This window comes from Urocitellus parryii, chromosome X (assembly GCF_045843805.1).
Source record: "Urocitellus parryii isolate mUroPar1 chromosome X, mUroPar1.hap1, whole genome shotgun sequence".
In the NCBI taxonomy this organism is placed as follows: Eukaryota; Metazoa; Chordata; class Mammalia; order Rodentia; family Sciuridae; genus Urocitellus; species Urocitellus parryii.
This window is the reverse complement of record NC_135547.1, coordinates 79,639,891-79,654,472: the sequence shown is the minus strand read 5'-3', so window position 1 is coordinate 79,654,472 and position 14,582 is coordinate 79,639,891. Positions and strand designations below refer to the sequence as shown.

The 14,582-nt window shown below is 34.4% G+C and overlaps 1 pseudogene; it reads left to right on the top strand.

Moving 5' to 3' along the window:
* Positions 1 to 7,704: 7,704 nt before the first annotated feature.
* On the top strand, positions 7,705 to 10,212 carry LOC113194478 (serine palmitoyltransferase small subunit A pseudogene; annotated as a pseudogene).
* Positions 10,213 to 14,582: the final 4,370 nt, after the last annotated feature.

Sequence of the window (14,582 nt, the reverse complement as noted above, 5' to 3'; positions counted from 1 at the left end):
TTTCCTGCCTTAGATGCAGGATGGCCCCCAACTAAGAGCAGCTGTCAAAATGGCTGGAGAGCTAGTATTTTCCTTCATTCTTGAAGGAAATAAATAGAATAAATAGAATTACATGATATGGACATGACTCATTTAGGCATTCATCAAATGGATATTTGGCTTATTTCCAACTTCTTTGGCTATTATGAAGAATGCACTTGTAAACATTTGTACAAGTATTTGTGTGGACATATCTTTTCAAGTCTTTTGGTTAAGGGCCAAAGATTGGAATTGCCACCCAAGTCTCTCAGATTATAGTCATGTGCCACCATTGCAGGCTGAATTTTTTAATCCAGGTATTAATTTTTTAGTACCAGAATTTCTGTGTGGTTCCTTTTTAAAAATGATTTTTCTTTGTTGATAATCTCGTTTTGTTCATTGTATCATTACTCATTCCCTTTAGGTCTTTGTTCTTTTTTAGTTCATTGAGTATATTTAAGATAGTGATTTTAAAGTCTTTCCTTTGTACTACATTGAAAGGCTATGTCTTCCTCGGGGATGGTTTCTGCCACTTGATTTTTTTCTGTTTTTTGTTTTCTTTTGTTCTGTGGTTTGGGGGATTGAACCCAGGGCCTGTGCAAGCTAGGCAAGCACTCTACTAACTGAGCTGTATCCCCAGCCCCCTTGATTTTCATTTGAATTGGGCACGTTTCCTGTTTCTATGTCTTGTATTATTGAAAATTGTGTATTTGAAAAGAATGGTCACCACTTTCAGCTTTTGCAGACTGCCTCTGTGCCTGGGAAGACCCTCCCATGCCAATTAGCAGTATGTTTTCCAAGACTTGGGATCAGCCCAAGATGAAGGCTTAAAGTCTTCTAAATTATTTTCTTAATATGCATCTTACGTTACTTTATGCACGTGTATTTTTCAATTCTCCCATATGCAGAACTGCTTTAAAATATCTTAATTTCCAAGACTCTCACCTCAGTTTCTCATGAGGGCCATAGATGTTCTATTGTACTGCTCTTCCCGTAATCTCTTGCCCTGGGCATATGTGTGTCTTTAGTCCCCTGCAGCTTTCACAAGTAGTGTCCATTTCTTGGCTTTTTTCAGCCTGAGATTGGAATTATGCTGATTTTCTTCATCTGAGATCTTAGGTGAAACAGAGAGCAGTCCTCCAAGTAGTCTCCACACAGATTAGAATATTATAAATAAGGTCTGCTCTGTTCCCTCTGGTTTTAAGAAGGGAATTAGGAGATGGGCCAGTGTTTCCTCCAAAGTGTACCATGTCATATCAAGGAGGGGATGGGGCAATGGTGAGTAAAATACCATAAATTTTCTACTGCTTTGAATGTAGTTTTAAATTGATTTGGGGGGGCATTATATTGGTTATGTAGATCTTTAACTGTTTTCCAGATATTCTATAAAGCTATTTTATCAAGTCTCCAGTTGTTGATTTTTAATATTTCTGTAGAGAATTGAGGCCCTTACCTTCCTAGTCTGTCATTTTGCTGTCATCACTCCTATATTATCAGGTTTTTTTTTCTGTCGTTTTGGTATCAATATTATGGTTCCTTAATAAAATGAATTGAGAGGATTTCCATCTTTTCTATGTTTGGAGGAAATAATTGTAATCTTAGAATTAGATGTTCCTTAGCTGTTAAAAATATACTATACTGTTAAGAATATTCATCTGTAAAGTAATCTGTCCATTGAGCATTTTTGCCAGAGGTAATCTTTGGGTAATGTTTATATTTTATTTATTTTGAATGATTCCAGCTTTCTGTTTTTTGATAATAAATTTTGATTTCATATGATATGTAGGAGATATTAATCTAAGAAGCCCATGAGTGTATAGAAGTTTATACCTCTTCCCCAAACAGAAATTCCATTTCTTTCTACCCCTTCATCGTGTTTATTTACTTCTGTATTAAAATAATATGTATGTATGTATGTATATGTTAAAAGTAGAGGAGTATAAAGCATGTATCACCTATAAAATCAGAGTTACAAGTTCTAAATGAATGGAAATAATTGAAATTTATCAGTATACTAAAAATGTGGTTTAATCCAGGATAACTGGAATAGTTACATATCAGGAAATCTATAAATTCACTTGACTTATTTGAAGTCTTCCTGATAAATTTATAACTAAGAAAAGGATGGAATTATTAAAAGACTTTTATATGTTAAAAAAATCCGCACAACAATATTTCTATTATTACACAGATAAATAAGCATGCAGAGCAGAGATACACTAAACAACTTTCCTTAATCTATGCAATAAGACACAATTTAAAAAAATCATTTAGGGGCTGCGGATATATCTCAGTTGGTAGAGTGCTTGCCTCACATGCACAAGGCCCTGGGTTCAATCCTCAGCATCACACAAAATTTAGAGGTAAAAATTTCAGCAAGAAAAATCAATTATTTGAAGATTCCAAAACCAGTTAAATGTAAGGTGCCACTATAAAACGCAGTATGTTTGATAGAAAAAGCTCTCACCATAGTGTGAAAAGTATAATGTGCATCAGAATAAACTTAAGAAAAAATATAAAGCTGAGGTTATGGCTTAGTGGTAGAGCACTCACTGAGTACATTTGAGGCACTGGGTTCTGTCTTCAGCACCACATAAAAATAAATAAAGTTATATTAGAAAATGTTAAAATTTTACAAAATGGCATGATATATGGGGAATAAACCATGTTCATTTTGGGAAAGCCCAATATCCTATTTTAGTCTAATAATTCAAACAATTACAATTAAGGCTTTTTATAGATTTTGACATGTGTAATTATAAAATTTACATGGAAGTTTGTATATGTAGGAAGAACTAATAATAAAAATAAAATTATTGGAAATAAAGGGACATCAGAGCAGGAAAAGGTAATCACTGCAAGAGGACAGAGAGTCCATGGAAAGATTTCTATACCATATTGGTGAAATTTAAAGGGGGAAAATTGTACAATGTAGCATGAAATATAAATTTTGTGTTAAAAGAAACCCTTCAATATAATAACCTATATTTTATGACTAAATATGTATATGTAAGTTCATTGAAAAAAGCCAAGAAGTAGAAACACTCCATACAATGATGGCAGGTTAAACACTAAGAGAATATTGATTTGTGAGTTGGATTGTTAGCAGAAGAATTTGGCATCATTTGCAATCCTTTGGAGGAGTTTTTAAACATACATAACATATTTATGTATTTTATGTAGTTAGAATTAATTTTATAACAAGGAAAAGAGACAGTCGGAGAATATGCAGTCCCCTTCCCTGGACTCACATTTATTGAGTGCTTATAATATGCTATGCATGATTCTGAGCAATTTACATGTACTCATGCATTTAATTTTCACAACTCTATGAAGTAAATAGTTTTATTCCCTAAATTTTGTTGATGAGAAAACTGAAGCAAAGAGACATTGAGTAATGTCACACAACTATCAAAGGGTACAACCAAGATTAGAATCCAGGCAGTGTGTTTTCCACTTTATACATGAAAACAGATTTAGAACATTTTTATTTTTGAAAAATATCTTTATTTTATTTATTTATATGTGGTGCTAAGGATTGAACCCAGGGATTCATACATGGTAGGCGAGTGCTCTACCTCTGAGCCATAACCCCAGCCCAGATTTATAACATTTTAATAAGTTTAATATACTTAACAAAATAATGATTGATATCAGTATGGAAGATGGAAAAACACAATATAAATATGTCTAAAAGTTATAAATAGAAAATTCAGAGAAAAAACTGAAAATGGCTGCTACTGACATGTAATCAGAGTGTATCCACAAAGACTGAATTTTAAAAAGATCTTACTATACCCTAAATTAATCTAAAATAGTTAAATGTCATTATAAAAGATCAGCAAGCAATGTAATTTCTTTGTTGGAAACTGACAAGATTATTGCCAATTCAACTGTGGTGAAAATGTGAAATATAAAAACATGTTTTTTTAAAAAAACAGTAACATATCAAAACATTGTAAGAGACCGGTAACTAAAGCAATATGATACTGACACAGAAAAATAAAAGAAAAATCAAAGGAACAGAATATTTTTAGAAATCTATGTGATATAAATACTTCTATATATGCACAAAGATATAGATTTAATTATGTCAGTATTTGTAATTGTAAAATAAAATGTAAATGACTCAAATATTTATCAAAAGGGACTGGTTAAATTACAGTAAAGTAAAATGATGGCACATTATGATATGTATAGAATCTCTTTATAATTACATGATAAAAGCTCCATGACATACCATTAGTCACAAAAAGTAAATTATAGAGAGAAATATATATATATATATATATATATATATATATATATATATATATATAAATAAGGTCCCATTTATGTGAAATTATCACCATTTATATATATACACATACACACACACACACACACACACACCATAATCACAATATGGTTAAGAGTGCTGGTGCCAGAGTAGATTTCCTGGGTTCAAGTCAAGTTTCTTACCTTTCTAAACATCTTTCTTATAAAATAAATATATCAGTGGGAACTACTCCATTGTCTTATTATTCATTCTTTTTTTTCAATGGAGGATGGTTTTATTGAGATAAGATAATCATTTAGAATTGCTACCAATAGCACTTTGTGATAATTCTTTGTGGAAAACCTGCAGTATGAAATAAGTTTTTTAAATTGATTTTATTTTTTAACTACATGACAGCTGAATGCATTACAGTTCTTATTACACATATAGAGCACAATTTTTCATATCTGTTTGTAAATTATGTTCACACCAATTGATGTCTTCATATATGTACTTTGGATAATGATGTCCATCACATTCCAACATCATTGCTAACCCCTGTCCCTCTCTTCCCCTCCCACCCCTCTGCCCTATCTAGAGTTCATCTATTCCTCCTGTGCTCCCCCTCCCCCACTAAAAGGCACAATCATACATTGCTGGTGGCACTGCAAATTGGTGCAGCCAATATGGAAAGCAGTATGGAGATTCCTTGGAAAACTGGGAATGGAACCACCATTTGACTCAGCTATCCCTCTCCTCAGACCATACCCAAAGGACTTAAAAACAGCATGCTACAGGGACACAGCCACATCAATGTTTATAGCAACACAATTCACAATAGCTAAACTGTGGAACCAATATAGATGCCCTTCAGTAGATGAATGGATAAAAAAATGTGGCATATATATATACAATGGAATATTACTCAGCAATAAAACAGAATAAAATCATGGCATTTGCAGGTAAATGGATGGAGTTAGAGAAGATAATGCTAAGTGAAGTTAGCCAATCCCCCCAAAACAAATGCCAAATGTTTTCTCTGATATAAGGTGACTGACTTATTGTTCACTCTTAGTGAGGAAACATGAAACATACTTAGCATAGTGTGTTGCACAAAGTAGGTGCTCCATAAAAGCTATTGATATTATAGAAAGAAGGGAGAGAGATAGATAGTGGTCTTTCCTTCTCTTGCTCTCCCCATCCCTTCCCTTCCTTCCCTTCATGTCCTCTTGCCTCCTCTCTTTTCTGTTATTCTAATTATGCATACTTGTTTTGTGTGCAGTACTGGGGATTGAACCCAGGGGAGCTTTGCCACTAAACTGTATCTCCAGCATTTTAAAATTGTTTATTTTGAGACGGGATCTTGCTAAGTTGACCAGGTTGGACTAGGAGTTGTACTCCTGCCTCAGCCTCCTGACAAGCTAGGATTACAGTCATGAACCACTGCTTCTGGCTGAATTAGACATAGTTCTGTCAGTATTTTCATAGAAAAGAAGGATTAAAAAAAACTTCCAGCTCTACCTGGCATTTAAGAACTCTAAGATTCCCTTCAAATTGGTACCTGAACGAGTCCTGAGCCCTAAGCATGTGAAAAGTTTACCTTCTTGCTTATTTCTTGCAAAAATCATGTCTAATTAAAATTCTTTAAGGCCCAGCACTCATATTTAAGCTCTTCAGGTCAGGCTTTTAGTCACCAAGGTTCATTGGTAAAATTAAGATAAATTTATATTTAAATCTCTGTGCTACCCATACACAATGCTCCCGTCTCCCTTCTCCCCTCTCAGGTTCCTTCTTATTTTCACTGTTGGAGTTTAATTCCTGTACACATCACTGTAGCAATAAGCACCTGCACAGATTAGAAGCGTGAGTCACTCACTGAAACTGATTATCAGTTAAGAGCATTTAGATGGAATCGTGAGGCTTTTGAGAAAAATAAATTAGATCTCGCCAGAGAGAAGACGGTAACTAAACATCTCAATGCTCAAATACAGTCCTTTATTTTCAATTTCATCTAGGGGACAGGGGAAACTCAAAAGTTGAGCATCATTCTCTTTTTTCCTCTTGCCCCTTGGATGTTGAGGGCTTAGGTTTGTACACAATAATTAGACCTTTGACCACAAGGCAATGGATAGAAACATTGGATCCCTTTGAGATGGTCCTCTTCACCTTTTACCCACCCCTACCATGTTTGTAAACATACATGTGTAATTTTACTGTCATCAAGACCCCTGAAGAGACAATCTTAAGCTAATAAGCTTAGAATAGATGCCTTTGCTAAGACCTAGTGGTCTTTCTTTAGTCAATTTATTTCTTCATCCTGTATTTATTTATTTTATTAGAGCATTACAGGTATACATAATAGCTGGGTTCATTCCAACAAAATCATACATGCATGGAATCTGACCCATTCCATTTCAGTCCTTATTTCTCCCCCACCCCATTCTACTGATCCTCTCCTTGTTCATACATTATCCTTCCTTGATTGGTGCTTTTCACACATACACATAGGTGAAATTCCCTGTGGTATATTTATATATGTACATATGTGATTTTGAAAAATTCATTCTGCTAGTCCTCTCCTTTTTCATTCCTCCTCCCTCCCTCTTGATCTCCTTCTTCTACTTCACTGTTCTTTTCTATATCTTTATGATATCTTATCCTCCCCTTCTTTTCCTTATTTTTGATCTAGTTTCCACATATGAGAGAAAACATTTGACCCTTGATTTTCTCAGTCTGGCTTATTTCACTTAATATAATGTCTCAATTTCTATCCATTTACTGGCAAATGCCATAATTTCATTCTTCTTTATGACTGAGTAAAGCTCCATTATGTATATATGTACCACATTTTCTTAATCCATTCATCTATTGTTGTCATCTGAGCTGGTTCCATAACTTGGCTATTGTCTTTCACCCTTTTAAATGACTATTTTTATATATTGTCTTCTGTCCTCAAATCTGGAACAATTTCTTCATCTTATTTCCTATTGACCTGAAGAAACAGTTGCATACTTCTTCCATCACATCTACAAACCTATGAGGTCTATACCTATATATTTTCCCTCCCTACATGTTACCACAGATTAACTCTCTGTGCTTCAAGCAAAAGTCAAAAACCCACTTGTGCACAAGATTCCATTCCAAATCTTGTAATTATCTCCTTTTCCCCTTGTATAATCTCAATAGCATACAAATGGGCTTATTTCTCCTTTTCAAACAAACCTTCCTCTAACTCTCTCCATCATGATATTTCTGTTTTCTTCATAACAAGGCCCTTAAGATAACTGTATAATTTCATTTTGTTGGATATGGATTTCCAGTTTAGAGGAAGATTCCTGCAGGGTCAAGTAGGGATTTGATTTTTTAAAATGATGATTCCTTTGCCTCTTCCACTATGTGAAACCTATCCCTACATGATTCAGGCCACAATGCCTTCCCTTGACTTCATTCCTGCTGCAGATGAAACCAACTCTTCTGGGTGGGTCTTCAGGCCAATTTCTCACATGCTTTCTCTGGGAGCAGAGTCAGGGAATAAGGGTTCCTCAGGTGTGACTTCTGGCTCATTGCTCTTGTATTCATTTTCCTTTTTCTCCCATAGTATTTTTCAGGGGTTCTAGGATGATGATGATGGTAGTGGTGGTAGTGGCTGTCATTTACTAAGCACCAGTTGTGTGCCAAACACACAGTTTTGAACATCATAAAAATTATTACATTTAAGGCTCATAACAAAATTATGAGGTGTGTAGTAACATTTTCTTCTTTAATAGACAAAGATTTTAAGGCACAAAAAGGTGGTGCCATAACAAAGTCACCCACATTGGAAGTTGTGGAGACAGATTTCTAACCCAGGTAGTTCAGTTCCAGAAACGACTGCACTGTACAGTAAAATAGAGAAATAATGTGTTTTAATTCTCTGGACTTAAACTGCCTACATGCAATCTTAAGGAAAGCCAAGGGCAGGAGAGTTCCATAGACTGTTTGAGAGTGTGAAATCCTAAATCTCATTTCCTCAGTTCTGCTTTTATTGCCCTGGAAGAGATGCAATACTGGCTTGTTTTGGGAGGGAAGTGATGACTGATATTTGTTTACTAAAACAGTGTCTGGCACAGTTACATAGCAACTCCCATCCTTTGCACACTTTGTTGTTAGATATTTTAATTCTACAATTCTATAATCCCCACAGTGTAGTGATTTCATCTTTGATTGTAAATGTCTGTGGTATTTAAAATATTTTAAAATATAGTTTACAGATTTATATCTGAAATGATGAATCTTAAAAATCCCTTATGTATTTACTCATATATTTATCATTTCTGGTGCTTCTTTTTCTTCCTGAACATATAGATTTCTATCTGGGAATATTTTCCTTCATCCATCCTAATCAATTTCTTTCAATATTTAATTTAGACAGTCTTACTGGAGGAAAAAAATCATATTTTATATCTGAAATATTTTTATTTTGCCTATATTTGAAGAACTCTTTGTTGTATATGGAATTCTAAGTTGGCAAATATTTGTTTTTAGCAGTTTAAAGATACCACAGTACTGTGTTCCAATCCATGATTTTTGGGGGTGGGTGAGTACCAGGGTTTGAACTCGGGAGCACTCGACCCCTGAACTATATCCCCAGCCTTTTTTTTGTATTTTGTTTAGAGACAGGGTCTCACTGAGTTGCTTAGGGCCTCGCTAAGTTGCTGAGACTAGATTTGAACTCTCGATTCTCCTGCTTTAGCCTCTCAAGCCGCTGGGATTGCAGGTATGTGCTATGCGCCCAGCTCCAATTCCATGATTTTTGATATGAAATTGGTGGACTTATTATTCTCTCTCTCTCTCTCTCTCTCTCTATATATATATATATATATATATATGATTGTACATTTAAAGTGATGAAACAGAAACATCATCCAAGAATCTTATGCCCAGCCAAACTCTACTTCAACAGTGAAGGAGAAATATACTTTCCCAGACAAATAAAAGATGAGGGAGTTCATCACCAGTAGCAAGCCTCACAAGAAATTCTGATGGTAGTTTTTCTAGTTGAAACAAAAGGACAGTAAATAGCAACTGATAGCATAAGAAGGTCAAATTGGAAACTGACTTTCATAACTATAGAATATTTTATGTAAACTCCATAGTAACCACCAAAAATACCTAAGAAGTCTCCCTCTCACACACACAAAGGAAAATTAATCAAAGAATTTTAATACAAAAAATAAAACATAAAGAAGACAACAAGAGAGGAAAAGACAGACAAAATAATAAGAAAACTAACAGAAAACAACTAATAGAATGGCAATATTAAATCCTTCCTATCTATAATTACTTTAAATGTAAATTAAACTCTCTAATCGAAAGACCAAGAGTAGAAGGATGGTTTTGAAAAAGGCCCAAATATATTAAATCTATGGGAAACTTGATTTATATTTAAGGACACACATAGGCTGAAAATAAAGGTGGCAAAAATATTCCATGCAATTTTTTACCAAAAGAGAGTAAAAGTGGTTATATTTATATCAGACAAAATACACTTTAGGTTAAAAGCTGTCATATGAGAAAGACATTTTACAATGATAAAAGGATCAATTCACCAAGAAGGTATAAAATTATAAATATATACCCATTATTGGAAGACCTAAATATATAAAGGAAGCACTGACAGAAAACTTGGGATCCTAGAAAGATCCTAGAAAGACTGATATGTGGCTACATCACAGGAGGTGCATGGCAGGATGGCCTGGCACAGGCCTGGAAATAAATGTCTGGTTCTACTACCAGTACCTGCTGGTCACCGTGTTTTACATGCTGAAGCTCTGAGAGTGGACTGTGTTCAATTCTATGCTGGTTTCAAGTGTGGGGATGGCACTATGTATAGCAGATATGTCTTCATGCCTCAGCACATCATGGCGATATTGCACTACTTTGAAATTTTACAATGACAAAGATGTAACCAAAATGTACAGATTTCTTGGGGGAAGATCCATCTTATAAAGTAGGAATGAGACTTCATCAGGTGTCAGAAGAAACTCTACTAGATATCAACATAACTGACCTTATAAATACAAAGACTAAAATTCATAAGTAGAACAGGAAAATCATCGTGACTCATGTGTTGTATTCTTTATTTTTAATTTTAAAAGATGTTCTTGTGTAGAAATTTTTGTCTATTTTAACATTGTAGTCGTTTCTGCTTTGATATTTTCTTAACATTTGTGACTGTTTCATTATTAACCTATGAAAGTTTTTCTTAAAGTAACTTTGAGTATATTTTAATTGCCTTCTATTTTTAAAACCCAGAGTTATTAGTTGGGCCCTCCTGTTCTTGCTATTGTATGGAATATACATATGGCTGGATATACTTCCACTCTTGACCAAAGTTTTGTAAGAAACAATGCAAGATTTGGGGTAGGGGGAATATTTTATTGAAAACTACTTACAAAATACTTATCTGTAAGCTTGAACTCAGAAATACAGTTTTAGCTATCTAGATTCATAACAGCTTTTGCTTTATAACTATTAAAATATTTCTTAGCAATGAAAAAGGAAAGATCCATAGCAGGTGCAGTGGTGCATGCCTGTAATCCCACCAATTTAGGAGGCTAAGGCAGGAGGATCCCAAGTTCAAATCGAGCATTCATAATTTAGTGAGGCCCTAAGCATCTTAGCAAGGCCCTGTATCAAAATAAAAATTAAAAAGGGCTGAGGATGTGGCTCAGTGGTTAAAAAAAACCTGGGTTCAATCCCTGGTACAAAAGAAAAAAAAAGATAAAGAAAAGATCTTGCTAAAATTAAGGAACATTTTTATTATTTTTATTGTTTAAATATTTATTTCTTATGTGGACCTATTTCTAGAAAACTTTGGTGATGATTCTTGTGGCAACAAGTAGTTAAATAACACTATTAGGTAATTTGTATTTTCTTTAATAGAAGGTAAATCACTTTCTTCCAAAGGCCACTATTAACAGTATATGTACTTCCTTAAATTTAGTTCTCCTGAATGTACTATGCATTGCAAATGCATTTGCACATTGCAATAAGATATGATGAAATGAATTGTTAAAAACCATAGCAGCAAAAATTGGTGTAGCTAATCTGGAAAGCAGTATGGAGATTCCTTGAAAATCTGGGAATGGAACCACCATTTGACCCAGCTATCCCTCTCCTTGGTCTATACCCAAAGGACTTAAAAACAGCATACTACAGGGACACAGCCACATCAATGTTTATAGCAGCACAATCACAATAGCTAAACTGTGAAGCCAACCTAGATGCCCTTCAGTGGATGAATGGATAAAGAAACAATGGACTATTACTCAACAATAAAAGAGAATAAAATAATGGCATTTGCAGGTAAATGGATGGCGTTGGAGAAGATAATGCTAATCGAAGTTAGCCCATGCCCCCCAAAACAAATGCCAATGTTTTCTCTGATATAAGGAGGCTGACTCATAGTGGGGTAAGAGGGGGAGCATGGGAGGAATAGATGAATTCTAGATAGGGAAGAGGGGTGGGAGGGAAAGGGAGGGGGCAGGGGATTAGCAAGGATAGTGGAATGTGATGGACATCATTATCCAAAGTACATTTGTGAAGACTTGAATTGGGTATCAACATACTTTATATACAAACAGAGATATGAGAAATTGTGGCATTTATGTGTAATAAGAATTGTAATGCAAAAAAATCACAAAGTACATGTATAAAGACATGAATTGGTATGAACATACTTTATATACAAAGATATGAAAAATTGTGCTCTATATGTATAATAAGAATTGTAATGTATTCTGCTGTCATGTATTTTAAAACATAAAATCAATTAAAAAACATAGCAGCAAAAAGAAGTATAAACTTGGTTAAAATCATTTTGTTATGGTTCTGAGGCATTCCAGGAAACTGAGGCAGTACAAAGAACCCCCACATCAAACCCTGATTCTTGGGATCAAATCAGAAAGATTTCAGACATGTTGCTTAGAGTAACCAGCATGAGTTTATTGAAGGGATAGAAAAAGGGAAAGGGGATACTCTCAAGGGAGGGAGGGAGTTCATTCAGAAAAGAAAGGGACAGTGTGCCTCTCCTGCACTCCAGTTTTATTGGGGATCCCAGAGAAGTTTCCAGAGAGTCCTGCCCAGGACCACCTCATGACTGTTGACTGATGGCAGGGTGACATCAGACTTTCAAATCCCTACTATCATGACAGCTCTAGCTCACTTTGGACCATGCTAATAGGTTCCAATTGGATTCTTAACCATATATTCTTATAGATTTTATGGTTAGGAGGAATTATCCTTATCTCCTTGAGTTCCAGGATCTTGTTTGTTAAAAGCATCACAAAAATCTTACCCTTCATGGTAACTTGAATTCCTCTTATTGATATTATTTTGGACCTGCATTTCTCCTGTAGATAACAGGTAGTTTGCTGAGGAATGTGATATAACCTGTCTACTTAAGGCAGTCAGGGCTGCAGATAAATTGCTTCTTAGAAAAGAAAGCGTGGGGAATCAGCACACTGGGCTGATTTTATAGAATTATTCTATAAAATATTCTATTATTCTTAACTTTATTTTTCTACCACTCATGTCTCTTTGTCCCCTGTCACTTTCACTCTTTGTATTGTTTTTTAAAGGTTTTATTCCTTAAATGTAAAATGACTAGCTAATTTTTGATGCCAACTCATTAAATTCAAAGATAAAAATATAAATAATACAAAAGAAAAAAAGGGAGAAATAGTAGTAAAATAGCAGAAGACTTCAGTACCCAATTTCAGTAGTAGGCCAAAGAAAAGACTATCTAGACAAAAGAAAATAACCAGACAGAAGAACAATAAAGAAGTGGAGTACTTGAAAAAATATAAAACAGTGGACCTAACAGCCTAACAGATAAATACAGAACATTCCACCCAACAGAAACAGAAAACACATTCTTCTCAAGTACAGGTGGATGTTTGTCCAGGATAGGTCAAATGTTGGGTCACACAACAAGTCTTAACAAATATAAGAAGATTGAAATTATACCAAATATCTTTTCTGATCACAAGGGAGCAAAACTAGAAACCAGCATCTAAAGGGAAAATGGAAAATTTATAAATACATAGAAATTAAACAACATGGTCATAAACAGCCATCCGATCAAGGGAGAAATAAAAAAGGAAATAAAAATAATATCTTACATATGTGTGCACATGGGCATGTGCCTACACACACACACACACACACACACACACACACACACACACACAGAAAATATGGTGCACCAAAATTTCTGGGCTTTATTAAAAGGAAAGTTCATAGCAATAAATGCTTTTATGAAACAAGTAGAAAGATCTCAAATAAGCAAACTAACCTTACACATCAAGGAACTAGAAGAAAAACAAATTAAGTCCAAAATTGGGAGTAGGGAGGAAATAATAAAGATGAGAAGAGAAACAAAGAAAATAGAAAAAGCCATAGGAAAAAAAATCAAGAAAAACAAGAGTTAGTTTTTCAAAAAGATAAAGCTAAACCTTTGGCTAAACTAGGAAAAGAGAAAATGATACAAAAATATAAAGAACGGCAGCAAGAAAGGAAAAGACACACAATAGAACTAGAAGACTAAGTAAATAAAATCAGAAAAAAGACATTATGACTCATGCCACAGAAATAAAAAGGATTTTAACAGATTACAATGTAATAGGGCAATAAACTTGATAACATAGGAGAAATGGATAAACATCTAGAAGCATACTGTTTACCAAAAAGGAATTATTAAGAAATAGAAAGTCTGACCTGAACTAAAGCTAGTATGGAGATTGAAGTAACAATTAAACATCTCCCCAAAAGACAAGCCCATTAAGAGGATGACTTTACTGATGAATTCTACTGAGCATTGATTGCCAATATTTCTTTAAATTCTTCCCCAAAATTGGAAAATAGGGAGTACTTCCACACTAATTTTATGAGGCCAGCATTACCCTGATAGAAAAGCTGGACTAGAAAATTATAAGAAGGGCTGAAGATGTGGTTCAAGTGGTAGCATGCTCGCCTGGCATGCACGGGGCACTGGGTTCCATCCTCAGCACCACATAAAAATAAATGAAGATGTTGTGTCCACTGAAAGCTAAAAATTAAATATTAAAAATTCTCTCTCTCAAAAAAAGAAAATTATAAGAAAAGAATATTATAGGCCAATTTTATAATGAACATAGATGCAAAAATCCTCAACAAATTTTAGCAAACCAAATCCAACAGCACCTTATATGAATCAGACACCACGACCAAGTAGAATTTATCCCTGGGATATAAGGATGGTTCAACATATGAAAACAAATTAATT